Below are 15,005 nucleotides of genomic sequence, written 5' to 3' on the forward strand. Positions count from 1 at the left end.
ATAGAAGGAGAAGGCAGAGAAGGAAGATGCAAAGGAACCTGAGAAGAGAATTGTTGAGGAGAAAAGTAATGATGGTGATGCATGTCAATGGTACTAATCATATATCTACAACCCTTGCAACAGCAAGAATCATAACATAAAGTACATTACAATTAAATCTGTTTGATAAACATAACATGCCATATCTTAGTATGAGGTTTCTGAAAGAAGAGCATGTGCTTTAAATTAAGTGGGTTGTGTAATAGAGAAAAGATTGTGACTTTAAATTAAGGTAGAACAAAAACTGTAAGTGACTGCAGTTGGACATTTACTTTCTTTACTAAAGCTGGACAAAAGCTCTTTAAGTAAGTAGTGAATTATTCAACATTGAATCCACTTATGACTGTTTGTGTCTTTGAAGTTTTCTGCACAAAATAGAAATAACAACAAGACTAGCAGTCAATAATTTACTTAGGAGGCAAATTATATTGTAGTCTTCTGAAAGTAACTGCTTTAGCCAGAAAGGAAGGATGAGGGAAGAGAGAATGAAATTGGGAAAAGGGAAAAAGGATATTAAGTAAGAAAATTAAGAGTATGATGTGAGGGGATTAGAGTAGTTATATCCTTATTTTATAAAAGGAGTTCACATATATTAATGTAATATGATGATATACTAACAATATTTAGGTTTTCAGGATTATCAAATTACCAATACTATATAGAAAAGCATACCTCTGCACACATTCTCAAAACTAACTTAAAAGTTATACTCCTCAGAGTATAGAAAGGATTCCAACAAAACAGTAAAAATTAACATGGGGTGGCGGTGGCACACACATTTAATCTGAGAACTTGGGAAACAGAGGCAGTTTAATCTCTGTGATTTTGAGGTCAGCCTGATCTACAAAGTAAATTCAAGGAGAGCTAAGGCTACACAGATAGACCATGTCTCAAAAAGAAAGAAAGAAAGAAAGAAAGAAAGAAAGAAAGAAAGAAAGAAAGAAGAAATATGGTAGCAATTTTTATGATCATCCATACTACCCTTCACATCAAATTAAGCATAGCATTAAAGAAAGGAATTCTCTAACCTGGAGATATCTTCTCAGTAAGGGAACTAAAATTTTATCAGGTTGGGAGTTTTCTGAGTAATCTGTGGAGGACCTAAAGAATGTCATGTCTCTCACTTAATTTGAAATGTTTAAAGAATTGCTAGCCTTATCTAGAAGTCACTCTAACCAGAGATAGTCACAGTTACTACATATTAGTGCAGCTGTTCTGCAAACTGCTACACTGAAAAAATTAGAGTTTCTGATAAGGACAAAGTGCTCGGTGAAGTTACCATGACTGAAAGTTCTATTTAAAATTAAAGTAGGCACATGCTTGGAAGATTTTGAGAATTACTAGAATTCTTCATTGTGTATTACAATGAATCTTTCCCTGTAAACAATGCCTGCTTGTAACGAATAAGGGAGATATTGATTATTCAACTGCACCTATCCTAGCAAATGAAAAAGTTTATAAAGGAAAAGAGAAATACACCTCACAATTAAAGACAATCAATGAAATGAAAGTTAACACAGACAACTGAAGAAGATGAGGAAAGCAATGCAAGAACAGAATGAAAGCATCAATAATGAGATAGAAGTTAATTAGAAAAGATGACAAAACTTATAGTGTGTGTGTGCATGTGTGTGTGCATGTGTGCATGTGTGTTGTGTGTGTGCATGTAAATTATACTCTGATAAGAAATTAACAAATCTGAATCCACAAACAACAATTACTAAATTGAGAATTGAACAGGGAGATTCAAACATAGAATTTATTAAACAAATAAACAAAAAAGATTCAGTGAAGTTGAAGTAAGTCATTTTAATTATTGAATTAGACCGGCCTAAAAAACAGAAAGAAATACTTAAGAGAACCCAATAAACTTATCAGACACTATAATTTTGATTAATAATATACATTATAAGTTTCTTATACAGAAAAAACAGAAATGAAGAGAAGAGGAAACATTTTGAAAATGTCTGAAAACTTCCAAATCTCAGAAATACAATTATCTTTATTTTAAAAAGCTCATTAAACTCCAACCATGATCAGTAAATGGAGAAACAAATGATTAGCATCTTAATCAAAGTTTCATATCTGACTGAAGGACTGTTGAAGGAGAAAACTTGTTACTCATATACAAAAGAGGTTCTAAGCATTGCGAGTATTTTTTCCTGAACAAAATCCTAGTACTACACAGGGGAGTATAATGATTTATAAAAGATCTAAAAAAGAAAAAAACAAAAGCCCTAAGAATTTTAGTTAAATCAAATTTTAAAGACAAGTGTATAGAGTTTGTTACAAATAGACCTATCCTCCATAAAGGCAAGATTTATGAAGGCACAAAGTATGGAGTCTTGACATTAACACAAGAAACATCATGTGGACAGAAGAAAGTACCTCCATAGAGAAAAATACATAAACACATAAAATTTTGTGTGCTGATGAAATTGTGATATGGGTAGTGATATTAAACTCAAATATTAAATAAAACATGTGTCTATATTGATAGGTATAAACTTATTTTAACACTAATAGTATTTTTACACTGAATGAGGTAACTCAGAACTAGAAAAGACAAATTCTGCATATCTTTTTCTGTTTCTGGATACTAGTTCCAAATCATTAAGAATTTTTCCTGTGGTGAAAAGAGAACTGGATATTTAACTCTGATTATTTAAACTCCTGTACAATCTTATTCAAAGTTCACTAAATTACTAATATCTAGCAGCAAGTGTGATTAATTTTAAAAAATCATTTCATCGTTACATAAAACAGCTTCTGCAGGATGGTGGTGAATAGACATATTTCTGAATTCATTTTTTTCACATTTTATTTCACATGCAATGATTCTTGACCAGGAGCAATATTGTGTAGAACACAATGAATATTGATAAGATATTATAAAGACATGGGTAGTAGTTTTTGAAGAATTTGACACAAGGATGAAAAGTTTGTGCTCAGAATCAGTGTCTTCTTTCAACAAAAACAAAATTTGCAATCTGCTGTGAGAAAGAATACTCATTACCATGTATTGTGATCCCACGATAATTAGATTACTTATGCAAAAATGTGGCTAACATTAAGGAATATGCTTGGAACCTAGAAATAGATAAATATACCTATTACAAACTTCTTATCTTCAGTAAGTCTAATTTTTATAATATGAAAATGGTAGACTAATAATGTTAAAATTATATAGAACTCCTATGATAATTTAATGAAATAAAATACCATTGTGGTATAAAGGTAATTGCTCAGTGGTGAAATGCTTGCTGTACAAGTTGAAGGCATAAGTTTCAATCCCTAGAACTCATTGAAAAACTGAGTGCAGTAACATCTATCTGTCATACCAAAACTCATATGGTAAAACAATTAGGAAAGGAAAATTACCAAAAGAGTGTAAGACAGCTATCCTGGCATATGTAGCTCTAAATTAACAAAAAGAGTATGTCTCAAACAAGATGGAAGGAGTGGATCAGCACATGAAGTTGTCTGATGTGCACAAATGCTCTGTGGCATGTTTGGGCTTCCACTTATTTCATGAACACACACACACACACACACACACACACACACACACACACACACACCTATGTACTCACTGACCACAAAAATTAACAGCACGAGAGGATATCTACAACAGTTCAAGTATACAATAACTAATCAAAAATATGGTTGCTTAAACAAGAATCACTTAATCACATCACCAGTTAACATTCTAACATGGATGGGGAAATGCCTCTACATGAAGAACTACATGCAATTAATCTCTAGATAAAGAGCTACAAATCTGTAATTGCAGCCAAGAAATTGAGAAAGTGTCTTCTCCAGTGTCAAGCACAAAGATACTTTATCACAAAAGGTCTCTCTCTCACACACATGGGCCTACACACATACAAACCACTAAATGGACTCATTACATACTTATTTATGTATACATGTATAAAAAGAATAATTAAAGAATAATTGAAGAGTTTGAGAAAGAGTAGGGGTACACACGTTGAGTTGGAAGAATGAGAAGTAGGATAAATATGTATAAATACTGTTCCTGACACAATCCTCAATAATTCTATATTTCTTTTGAATGGAATAGTGACTGCTTTTAATTTTTCCTTCTCATCAAGAATATTCTTATAAATAAAAAACTTGAACACTATAGGTTCTTCCTCCAGAATCCAGAATCTAATACAGTGAAGATAATATCCCCTTCTTTAGTATAATCAGAAAATTCATATTTGCTCTAAATTATTTCTGTTATCTTAATTGAGAATTATTTCATGTAACTCATATCATCACATGTATGTATGAACACACCCTTTAGGATACTTTGTGTATTTTAACTACAAATATAAATGAATATCATCTTTGACATTTTCTTAATTTTAGTTGCTGGAAATTTACTTATCACAAAAATCTGGCAAAAATCTTAGACCCCTAAATTTTCCATATATGTAGGGAAGAACCACAACTAAAAAAGAGAGAACATTGTTCCTTGAATAAATAAAATACAGAAACTTGGCTTCACTCTTTGAAACACAAATATTAGACTGTTGTTTGATAAATTGACTTAATGTTGCATTTGATTCTTTTGTTTTTTGAGATATCTTCTGCCAGATACTTAACATGTACTCTAAAATATTTACTCAATTTTAGCGTATTCATGGCATTTTTGCTTTTAAGCATGCTACTACTTAATTTCATAATTCAAAGTCACCATATAATGTACTTGATAGACCTTATTTGATCATGTAACACATTTGAGTAGAAAAATGCAATTTAAATACTTTTTGCATTTTAAAGTAAAATAAGTAATACTTTCTTATCTTTTAAAAGCAAAAATAGTTGTTTATATAGAGTCAGAATTAAAGAATACATAGAATAGCTATGGCTGCCCTAGGATTCCAGGTGATAAATAGCACTAATTTTATGAAAGGGGAGGTAGTATTTTTGTAAAGCAGCAGTAAATGCTATAGTTAGAAATACAATACAGTATTACTAACCCTTAATTTCATGATATTTTGGATGTACCATGCAAAACCAGTGGACTATAGGTCAGCATTATCAGAACTAATAATCCAATAGAGCCATTTATAAATATTTTTTAAGTTTACATGTGTAAAATATACTATTCTGATGCTATTATTACTTCAACAAATATTCTTTTTAGATATTTGTGTGATACTTCAGACATAAGACCAGACAGTTTCATAGTTCAGGGACACTATCAGAATTAGAATATGGACTATTCCTTAAGAAGCTAATATTCTGAGTGTACAGGGAAAAAAACCAATATGTCAAGTTAGGTGGTTTTACAGGATGTATGCTTAAAGATTAAATTATGTGGTTAAAGATTGTAACTGATTTATGGATAGCTAGAGTAGTCATGAAAGGGGCTTCTGTGAAGGGGAACTTCAACTAGACCATGAAGGACATGGATAATTTTTACTGAAGTATACACACAAAAGCAAGCATTTTCAAAGACATATAGCAGAAAAATAGAAGAAAGAAAGGGAGGAAAAAAAAACAGACTTTACTTGGTGAAATATAAAAGCTGTCTTATGTCTACAAGGTTATATTTTGCTGAAGTAGTGCAGGACTGAGTACATGGACCAGAAATAAGAGGGAAAAGTCTGTATTCTATATAATATTGATACCATTTTCTCAAATACCAGTTTCACTGTGCTTTCTCCTTTGTCTTGTACCTGTCATATTTTATAGATCTTACCTTTATTTAACATTGATTTTTGTCATCTGGTTTCATTTACAATATAAAATAAAGAAGAGTCTTATCTTCTCTTAAAATTTTTCATCACAATATCATTTGAGCAGTATTCATTTACATTTTAATCTTAAAGTTTTACAAGAAGAGAAGCTTTTTTTTTGCAAATCAACAAATATCTCTATACTACCAAACCTAGTAGGGCATTTTCAGCTTTCTATATTGAAGAATCCAATAGCATCAAATGACTGATTGTATTGAAGTACTCTATTTAACTTCAAGTATATTACTTTCATTATTTCTCTCCTAATTCATTGGTAACTTTCATATAATTTTTCCAGCCTGCAGTGCTCTCTACCTTTGAACACTGAAGACTCAGAACATCCCACTCCTTTTTGTTTTCTTTTACCCCATTTATTCTCAAACCTTTGAATATTCTAGCTTGTTTTGTGATCTTAATTATAAAGCATAAGTTGAGGTCCAAAATGAAAAATTTTATATTTCTACTCTACAATTCCCTCTCATGTTCTAAACCAACATACAAGCTGACTATTCCATGTGAATGTCTAATAAGAATCTACAATTAACTTAATTCCAAATGGATGACCTCTTCTCTTTTTATAAAATTATTCTTAATAAAAACATTAACATTTGAGTACCTAGGAATTATGTTGTATTATTCCTCATTTCATCACTCATCTTTTTTCAATCATTCCTTATTAATCAAATTAAAAATATGTTGTTTTGAACTAGTAATTCATCAAGAATTGGATATCAGAAGATCAAATGCCCTAAATCTGTTAGATGAAAAAGTGAGGAATATGCTTGAACTCATCATCATAGGAAAGTGCATTCTGAACAATATTCTAAAGGTACAGCCCTTAACACCAACAAATGACAAATGAGACCTCATGAAAGTAAAAACATGCACAGAACAGGGCATCAATGTTGTTGTTGTAACAGGGTAGACTAACAATGAAATAAGAAAAAAGAAAAGAAATAACAGCAAAAAAACTTTTATCTATTCATCTTACAGATGACTAGTGTCTTGAATACATAAAGAACTCAAAACCCAAAACATAAACTAAACACACATACCAATTAAAATTGTGACACATAATTAAATGTAAATATCAAAAGAACAAATGGAAATGATTGAGAAATGGTTTTTTTTTTAGTATTCTTATTCAACAAGGAAATGCAAATTAAAATTAATTTGAATTTATCATCTTACCCTCACCCAGCAAAGCTATGATTTTAAAAAAGAATAACAAATATTGTCATGGATATAGGGAAAAGTAAGCACTTGTTCACTGCTAGTGAGGATACAAACTTGTACTGCCACTATAGAATTAGTGTGAAGGTTCCTCCAAATGCTAGAAATGGATGTTCATTATGATCATCCATACCTCTCTTGGGCATATTACCAATGACTCGATGTCCTAATGTGTAGATATTTAATCATCTGTGTTGATTGCTGCCCTATTCACAATTTAGGTGTGAAATCGAAATATCTTAAATGTATTTTTCTAGTCAAATGTTAATGCCCTAGGTGTATGCCAATTCTATCCTATATTATATTATTACAAATGTCTCCTAATTGGTCTCACTATTTTCACTTTCTTACAGTCTATTTGCACAGCAGTAAAAGTGATACTATAAATATATACCCCAATAAGATTCTAATATGTGTGTGTGTGTGTGTGTGTGTGTGTGTGTGTGTGTGTGTGTGTGTGTCTTTCTGTGTGTATGTGATCTACTATATCTAATATATTAGATAAATTCTATATATTAGATCATAATTATATATTAGATATATATTATATAATGTATGTGGAGTGATACATGTGTATGTGTGTATTTGTGTTTCTGTGTGCATATATACTGAGAGATAAAAAAATAAAATGAAGTGGAGTTATACTACACAGGACAATAATACCACTCTCCAGGATCAAAAAAATAGCAAAAATGAATGGCAGACTTGGAATATTTCCATTTGAGTCATTTGTCATGGGAGCCCAAGAGTCTCAGAAAGTACTATAGGCTATTGTTATTGCCTTTGGTTGCTTTCTTGAAGGTAAGACACTATAGATGAAGATAGTACAAACTTGGGACAAAAGACTTGTTAAAAACAAGATGAACTTGACATGAAAACCTCCTCCTTTATTATTCACTCCCTCTTTTGATAGTAGGTATTATATAAGCTACTAAATGAGAAATACAATCAGTATTCATGTGTAGCTATAAAGCCTATGCCTAGCAATAGTGACCAGCCTGACAAGATATCCCCAATAGTGTGACTCTGGCACTTTGCAGTTGGGAATAACCAACAGCTGTCTTTTTAGACTTCAGTTATTCACAATAGTAAAAATACATACTTGCTTCTGTAAACTATCTGTGGCTGAAGATGTTATAGACCTTAGAGGATAATCTACTACTGTTATATTCCTAAGCCAAATAATTTGCCGCCACACTCTAAATATGTATTCTTATACCTGCAGAAACATGTAGCTCTCATGCTTTGTAAAAGAAACTTTTTATTTTGCATATGGAATCCATTGAAAAGATCCACACTGGTCAATATTCTGAGAATAAGTGGTTATGGGGTGCCCATCCGCAGTTAATGAACATACACTGCTCCGGGAGTGTGACCAAAGAAGAGGCAAAGTATAGGAACCAGAAAATGAGAACATTTGCTGCAAGACAGCTTCTTCCATACTTAACAGGAAAGCTGTCCTTATAAAATAGAAACAGTAAAATACAGCTGCCTACACAAGGTCTGCATAATGACAACCCCAAATGACATGTTAACATGGGTGGGAAATTTCAGAAAGTCCCACCACCAAATGAGGAATTTCTGCTAAGTAATGGCAGCTAAGCGAGTGATAATTCAGTTTTCTAAAAGGAGAAGCTCACTAATATGTTATCCAAAAGCAGGTGGTGAATAGAAATCTCATGTACATATAAGCAACAGTAAATTAATTTAGTAGATCAAATGTGTATACATGTACATGTGCCTGTGTGTAAATCACAGCAATATTAGACCAGGTCTTGAATTTGGTATGGAATTGGGGATAAAAAGGAAGATTTGGAGGGTTGAAAGGTAAGGACTTTGACTCTTGAATTCTGTTGGAGAAGCTTAGGTCTGCATTACTTGCTTGCTTCTCCGAGTTCCCAAAAGGGATGTCCCATGAATGTCTTCACTTACAAAGAGATTGGAATAAAAGCGAAGACCTCCTTTTGGGAATCTAGGTGAGAGAAATATGAGAAAATGGAGAAATAGAAGGACACAGTGTGTCCTAGACCTTACAAGAAGAACATCACGATGGGCAGAACTGGACTCAAGGGTGTCTTCTTAAACTACTGCACCAACAAAGGACAGTACATGCAGAAGGGTTGGACCCCTACTTGCATCGAGCCAATGGACAGGACATTCTCCACAGTTGTGTAGAGAGCTTGGATTGACTCTGACATGAAGTCTAGTGAACCATATTTTACCACTTCTCCTTTATGGGCAGGCCTGTTTGCAGTCAGAGAATTGATAAGCAGGCTGCCAAAATGAAACCTGATTGCCTGTGACCATATGGTTGGGGAGGATGGCCCCTTATGTCACAGACCTAGGAGAGGGAAATAGGGTGAAAGAGTGAGGGAGGAAGGAATGAGAGGATAGAATTGAAGGGAAAATAACTGAGATGTAATCTTAATAAATTAATTAAAAATTTACAAAAAGGATTGGATTTCATAGAACACATTAAATTTTCAAAAAGTTACTTAAAATATACAGCAATTTTACTACTTATGTTCCCTTTATACCTAATTGAATTTCCTCATTCTTATAAATACTGGTTGATAGAATAATAAATGATGTATACATACTTTTTAATGTATATGTTTTATTATACTTTATTCACATTACATCCTGATGGTCATCCTCTCCCTCTTATCTTACCATTCCTACCATCCCTCCCTCTTCTGCCTGTTCCTCTCCACTAGACTTCTAATAGGGGGACCTTCTTGCACAAACTGAGTGGTTACAACCTATTAGGTCTCATCAGGTTAGCATGCATCCTCTTCCTCTGTGTGCCCACTAGGCTGTATTGCCAATGGGCAGTGAACAAATCCTAGGTACCCAAGTGAATGTCAGAGGTTAAGCATTAGTCTCCCTCTTTCTACATGAAGAAATGACTGTCCATCTGTTACATATGGAAAGGGTTTCTTGGCTCTCTGGATGCGTTATCCTTGCCTGGTGCATCAGTTTATGTAGGACACACAATGTCCAGATCTGAAAGTCTTGATGGTCTCCCCGCGGAACTCCTGCTGCCTCCTGTACCTTCTACTTCCCCATTCTTCCCTACAAGTTTCACTGTAACACCCAGTATACTAATACCAATGCTCCCACTGTGTGGAGTCTCTCAGAAGATATCCACATTTGGCTAATATCCACTTATAAGTGAGTATATACCATGTGTACCTTTCTGGGTCTGGGTTACCTCACTTGATGAGCATTTCTATTTCCATCCACTTGTCTGCAAATTTCAAATTTACTTTGTTTTTAATAGCTGAGTGATACTCCATTGTGTAAATGTACTACAGTTTCTTTGCCCATTCTTCAGTTGAGGGACCCCTAGGTTGTTTCCAGATTCTGGTTATTATAAATAAAGCTTCTATGAACATATTTGAGCAAATGTCCTTGTTGTATGGTGAAGCATTTTTGGGATATATGTCCAAGAGTGGCATAGCTGGGTCTTGAGGTAGTAGTATTCTGAAAAAGTGCCAGATTGATTTTCAAAGTGATTGTACAAATTTTAACTCTCATCAGCAATTGAAGAGTATTTCCCTTTCTCCACATCCTAGCAAGCATGTGCTGTCATTTGAGTTTTTGAACTTAGTCATTCTAATGGACGTAAGATAGAATCCTGGAATCATTTTGATAGGCATTTCCCTGAGGAATAGGGAGGGTGAGCATTTCTTTAAGTGTTTTTTGGCCATTCAACATTCCTCTGTTGAGACATCTCTTTTTAGCTCTGTACCCCATTTTAATTGGATTATTTGGTTTAGTGGTGTTTAATTTAAATCAATTACACTGAGTTAAATTGATTCCACTGAAATCAGAGACATTACAAGGCAGTCCTCTCTCTCTCTCTCTCTCTCTCTCTCTCTCTCTCTCTCTCTCTCTCTCTCTCTCTCAGTTCCATAAAGTACTTGGAGTCCTAGCTAGAGCAAAAAGACAACTAAAGGAGTCAGTAGCCCTCCTTTATACAAATGAAAAATGGGCTGAGAAAGAAATTAGAGAAACTACATCCTTCACAATTGTTTCACTTAATATAAAGTATCTTCATATAACCCTAAAGAAGCAAGTAAAAGACTTACATGAAAAAAACTTTAAGTCCTTGAATAAAGAAATTGAAGAAGATATCAGAAGATGGGAAGATCTCCTATGCTTGTGGATCAGGAGAATCAACATGGTAAAAATGGCCATCTTACAAAGAGCAATCTACAAATTCAGTGCAATTCTCATTAAAATACCTACACATTTTTTACAGACCTTGAAAGATCAATTCTCAACTTCATATGGAAAATAAAAAATCAAGAATATATAAAACTATCCTGTAAAATAAAAGATTTTCTAGAAGAATCTCCATCTCTGATCTCAAGTTGTACTATAGAGCAACTGTAATAAAAACTAGCATAGAAATAGGGCAGTTTATCAATACAATCCACCTGAAGTCCCAGAAATAAAACCACACACTTATAGTCACTTTATTTTTGACAATAAAAGCATCTTCAATATATGGTGCTGGTCTATCTGGATGCCTACCTGTAGAAAAGTGCAAATAGATTTGTATTTATCACCCTGTACAAAACTAAAGTTGAAGTGGATTAAACATTTCAACATAAAAACAGACACAGTAAATCTGTTAGAAGAAAAAGTGGGGGGAAAGCCTTGAGCTCATTGACACAGGAGACAACTTCCTGAACAGAACACGTATAGCTCAGGCATTAATGACAAAAATTAACAAATAGGAAATCATGAAATGTAAACGCTTCTGTAAGGCAAGGAACAATGTCAACAGAACAAAGCAATAGCCTACAGGTTTAGATAACCTCTTCACCAACCCTACATCCATCTAAGTTCTAATATCTAATATCTATCTCTCTCTATATATATATTTTTTTCTTAAAACAGCTGTGTTAGATCTTGCTCTGTTACAGTTTATTTGTGATTTTCATATTGCAGAATAATCCACAGACTATTAGACCATTATTCTTCCAATTGGTTTGTTAATTCTTTCTTCAATTCAAGCTGGTCAGTCAGCTTGGTATCTGCCATGTTTTTTTTTTTTTTTAAAGAAGTTATGTTGCTACCTCATAGATTTTCAGTAGTTATTCTTTTTCTAAAAATATCTTCGTTCCAATATTTGTTTGTCCCCCTCATATTGCATCATGTATGGTGATTGAGTAGTTAGTTAAATGTTAAATAAATATAATCTTATTTGAAGTAGCAAATGTCTGATTCTAGTGATCAAATATATTACTTTCATTTTTTTTAATTTTTGAATTATATTGTAATTACATCATTTATCAACCCTAAACAATCCCTTGGAAATATAGCTCCTTACACTTTAAAATGCATAGTGTCATTTTCAGTAATTCTTACATGCATTTATATATATATTCCTACATATAACTTGTTCAATCTGTATAATGTTAATATGTATGTATGTATGTTTTGAGGGTTGTTTTATTCCCTTCCATAGATTCTATCATTCTGTTCCCACCTATATTTTGTTAATGAGTTTTTACTTCTATTTTTTTCACTCACTGTAATAAAATCACTACAAACAAGGAATTTTTCTTGTTTTTTATGTCAATATATCTGAGACTTTAAACTACTATTAATATCTAGTAGATTCTTATTAAATATTTGTTGAATAAATGCAAGCAACATAAAGACTGCTGGCTCTTTGACATCCAATCTAATATAATGATTGGTACATGCTTTAAAACTTTTTCTCAAAGCAAAAAAGTTCTGATATCTTCCACATTTTTAGTATAATGAATAAAAATTTAAATTTTCTTATTTATTGTACAGAAGACTTTATAAAAAAATAGATTATTAGTTCTCTATTTATACTTTCTTCATCCTGATCTTGACTATTTCATGGCCTCATATAAAATTTATCATAATTAATTTTTAAAAACAAGATAGGACAAAACAATGTTCTGCAAAATAAGATATAACTTATTTCTTTTGTTGTTCTTGCTATTCTTTCTTACGACAAGGTCTCATTATGTAGTGCTGTCTGCCAGGAAATGTATTACATAAACCAGGCCAGACGTGAACTCACAAATATCCATGTGACTCTGCCTGACAAGTGCTAGAAATTAAGGCATCATTACCATGCCCTTTAAACCATTTCTTATATAATTTTAGTAAAATTTAATGTAATATATTTTTTAACTAAATCTAGATCTAAATTATTTAGCATTCTTAAAACAACACCAATTTTTTGTCTTTCCTACTTTAAAAAATTACACTTAAGCAATCTACATCAATTAAGGATTAAAAATTGTTCAGATATGTGTATTTGAAATTGAGTTTATTGTTTGTTTCATTGATAGTATTTGACAGTAGCATCTGTAAATATCTCCAGAACACATAAACTCCTCAGATGAAAATTTTACCTTCTTTAATATTTTCTATGGCTGTCAATTATTCTTTTCTTTCTTTCTTTCTTTCTTTCTTTCTTTCTTTCTTTCTTTTTTCACTCTTTTCTACTTTTTTTGGTTATTTTGTTTGTTTGTTTTTCAAGACAGGGTTTCTCTGTGTAGCCTTGGCTGTCCTGGACTCACATTGTATACCAGACTGGACTCGAATTCACAGCAATCTGCCTGCCTCTGCCTCTGCCTTGAAAGTGCTGGGATTAAAGGCATGCTCCACACAGCAATTATTTTCAGTTATCTAATGTGTTCTTCAAAATTTTCAATGTCATTTTTCTAAGTAAATCATTTATTTTAATTAGAAAATTTAAAGGGAATAATGATTTTCAAGCATGAAATTTGCAAAGAAAGTTTGCTGAAAGAAAAATATTACAGTTATGATGTGCAGGGTTAATCTTTGGTGTGCTATATTGCTCAAAATCTTTGACAATCCATAAAATCTAATCATCACCTATATTAGGGTGAATTCATGATCTTGAAAAATCTAGTTAGATTTATTAGGAAGAATTGTTTTTAAGCCTCATATTAAGGGGATTTTTAAGAGCAATGAGTATTTTTTTTTCTTCTGTACTTCTTTGAAAATATAAGGAGAAACTAATAAGCAAACTAAAAAACAAAAAGTAATTGCTGCAAAATATAAATTCAGCTCTAAAAGCTTCAAGTAACATGGTAATATTTATGAAATTAATAATGATAAGGAGTTTAAATCTCTCAAAAATATAGATAGTAGATTTTATTCTAAATATAATATGAGGCTACTGCTAAGTCCTGCTTAACAGAAACAAAAATAAGTGTATTCTCTATTTTATTTAGAGTGTCTTTTATCAAATATAAGTATCATATAATTGATGAAGTCTATAATTTGGCTAATATCAGACTACTCTGTCTTAAAAATGGATGTAACTTAGGAAAGGTAATTATTCTTCAGTAAATCTTAATATTAATTTCCCTGGATGGTTTTTTAAATGCTTTTTAGTAAGCATTTACTTATTTTTCACATTAAAATGGGATTACTCTGTAAATATTCAAAACATCAAAATATTAATGAGTATATCAGTTTTCTTAATGTATTTTGGTATAATATTCTGTTACAAACATAATGAGAAGATGAAGCTTGAGTTTGAGCCATCATCAGAGCATGTACTGGATGTATTTCAATAAGTCTCTCACTATTTTGCTTATTGATGTATGATTTAATTATTCCAAGATGAAATCTAACATTCAACTTTAGTTGCAAATTGTCTTGGGAAATATTCAGTGGTCCAAATTGCTGCATAATCTGTAAACAACTTTAAGTGTGATATCTTCAAAAAACAATAATAATAACCCTAAACCAAACAAAAAAACAAGAGTTTACTCTGAAATATTTCCTTGTATTGTATGAACCAGTCATGCATCAATGGTAATGTTTTCTTTTAGGTTTAGATTTTTAGTATAAACAGTGTCTTAATAATTTATTTGAAAATTTTGCTTAACAAAAATATTCAAAGCAATTAAAATACAAATTATAATCACATAATTATGTTTTTCTTCA

The sequence above is a fragment of the Acomys minous genome (genome assembly GCF_964271855.1).
Source record: "Acomys minous genome assembly, chromosome: 7".
In the NCBI taxonomy this organism is placed as follows: domain Eukaryota; kingdom Metazoa; phylum Chordata; class Mammalia; order Rodentia; family Muridae; genus Acomys; species Acomys minous.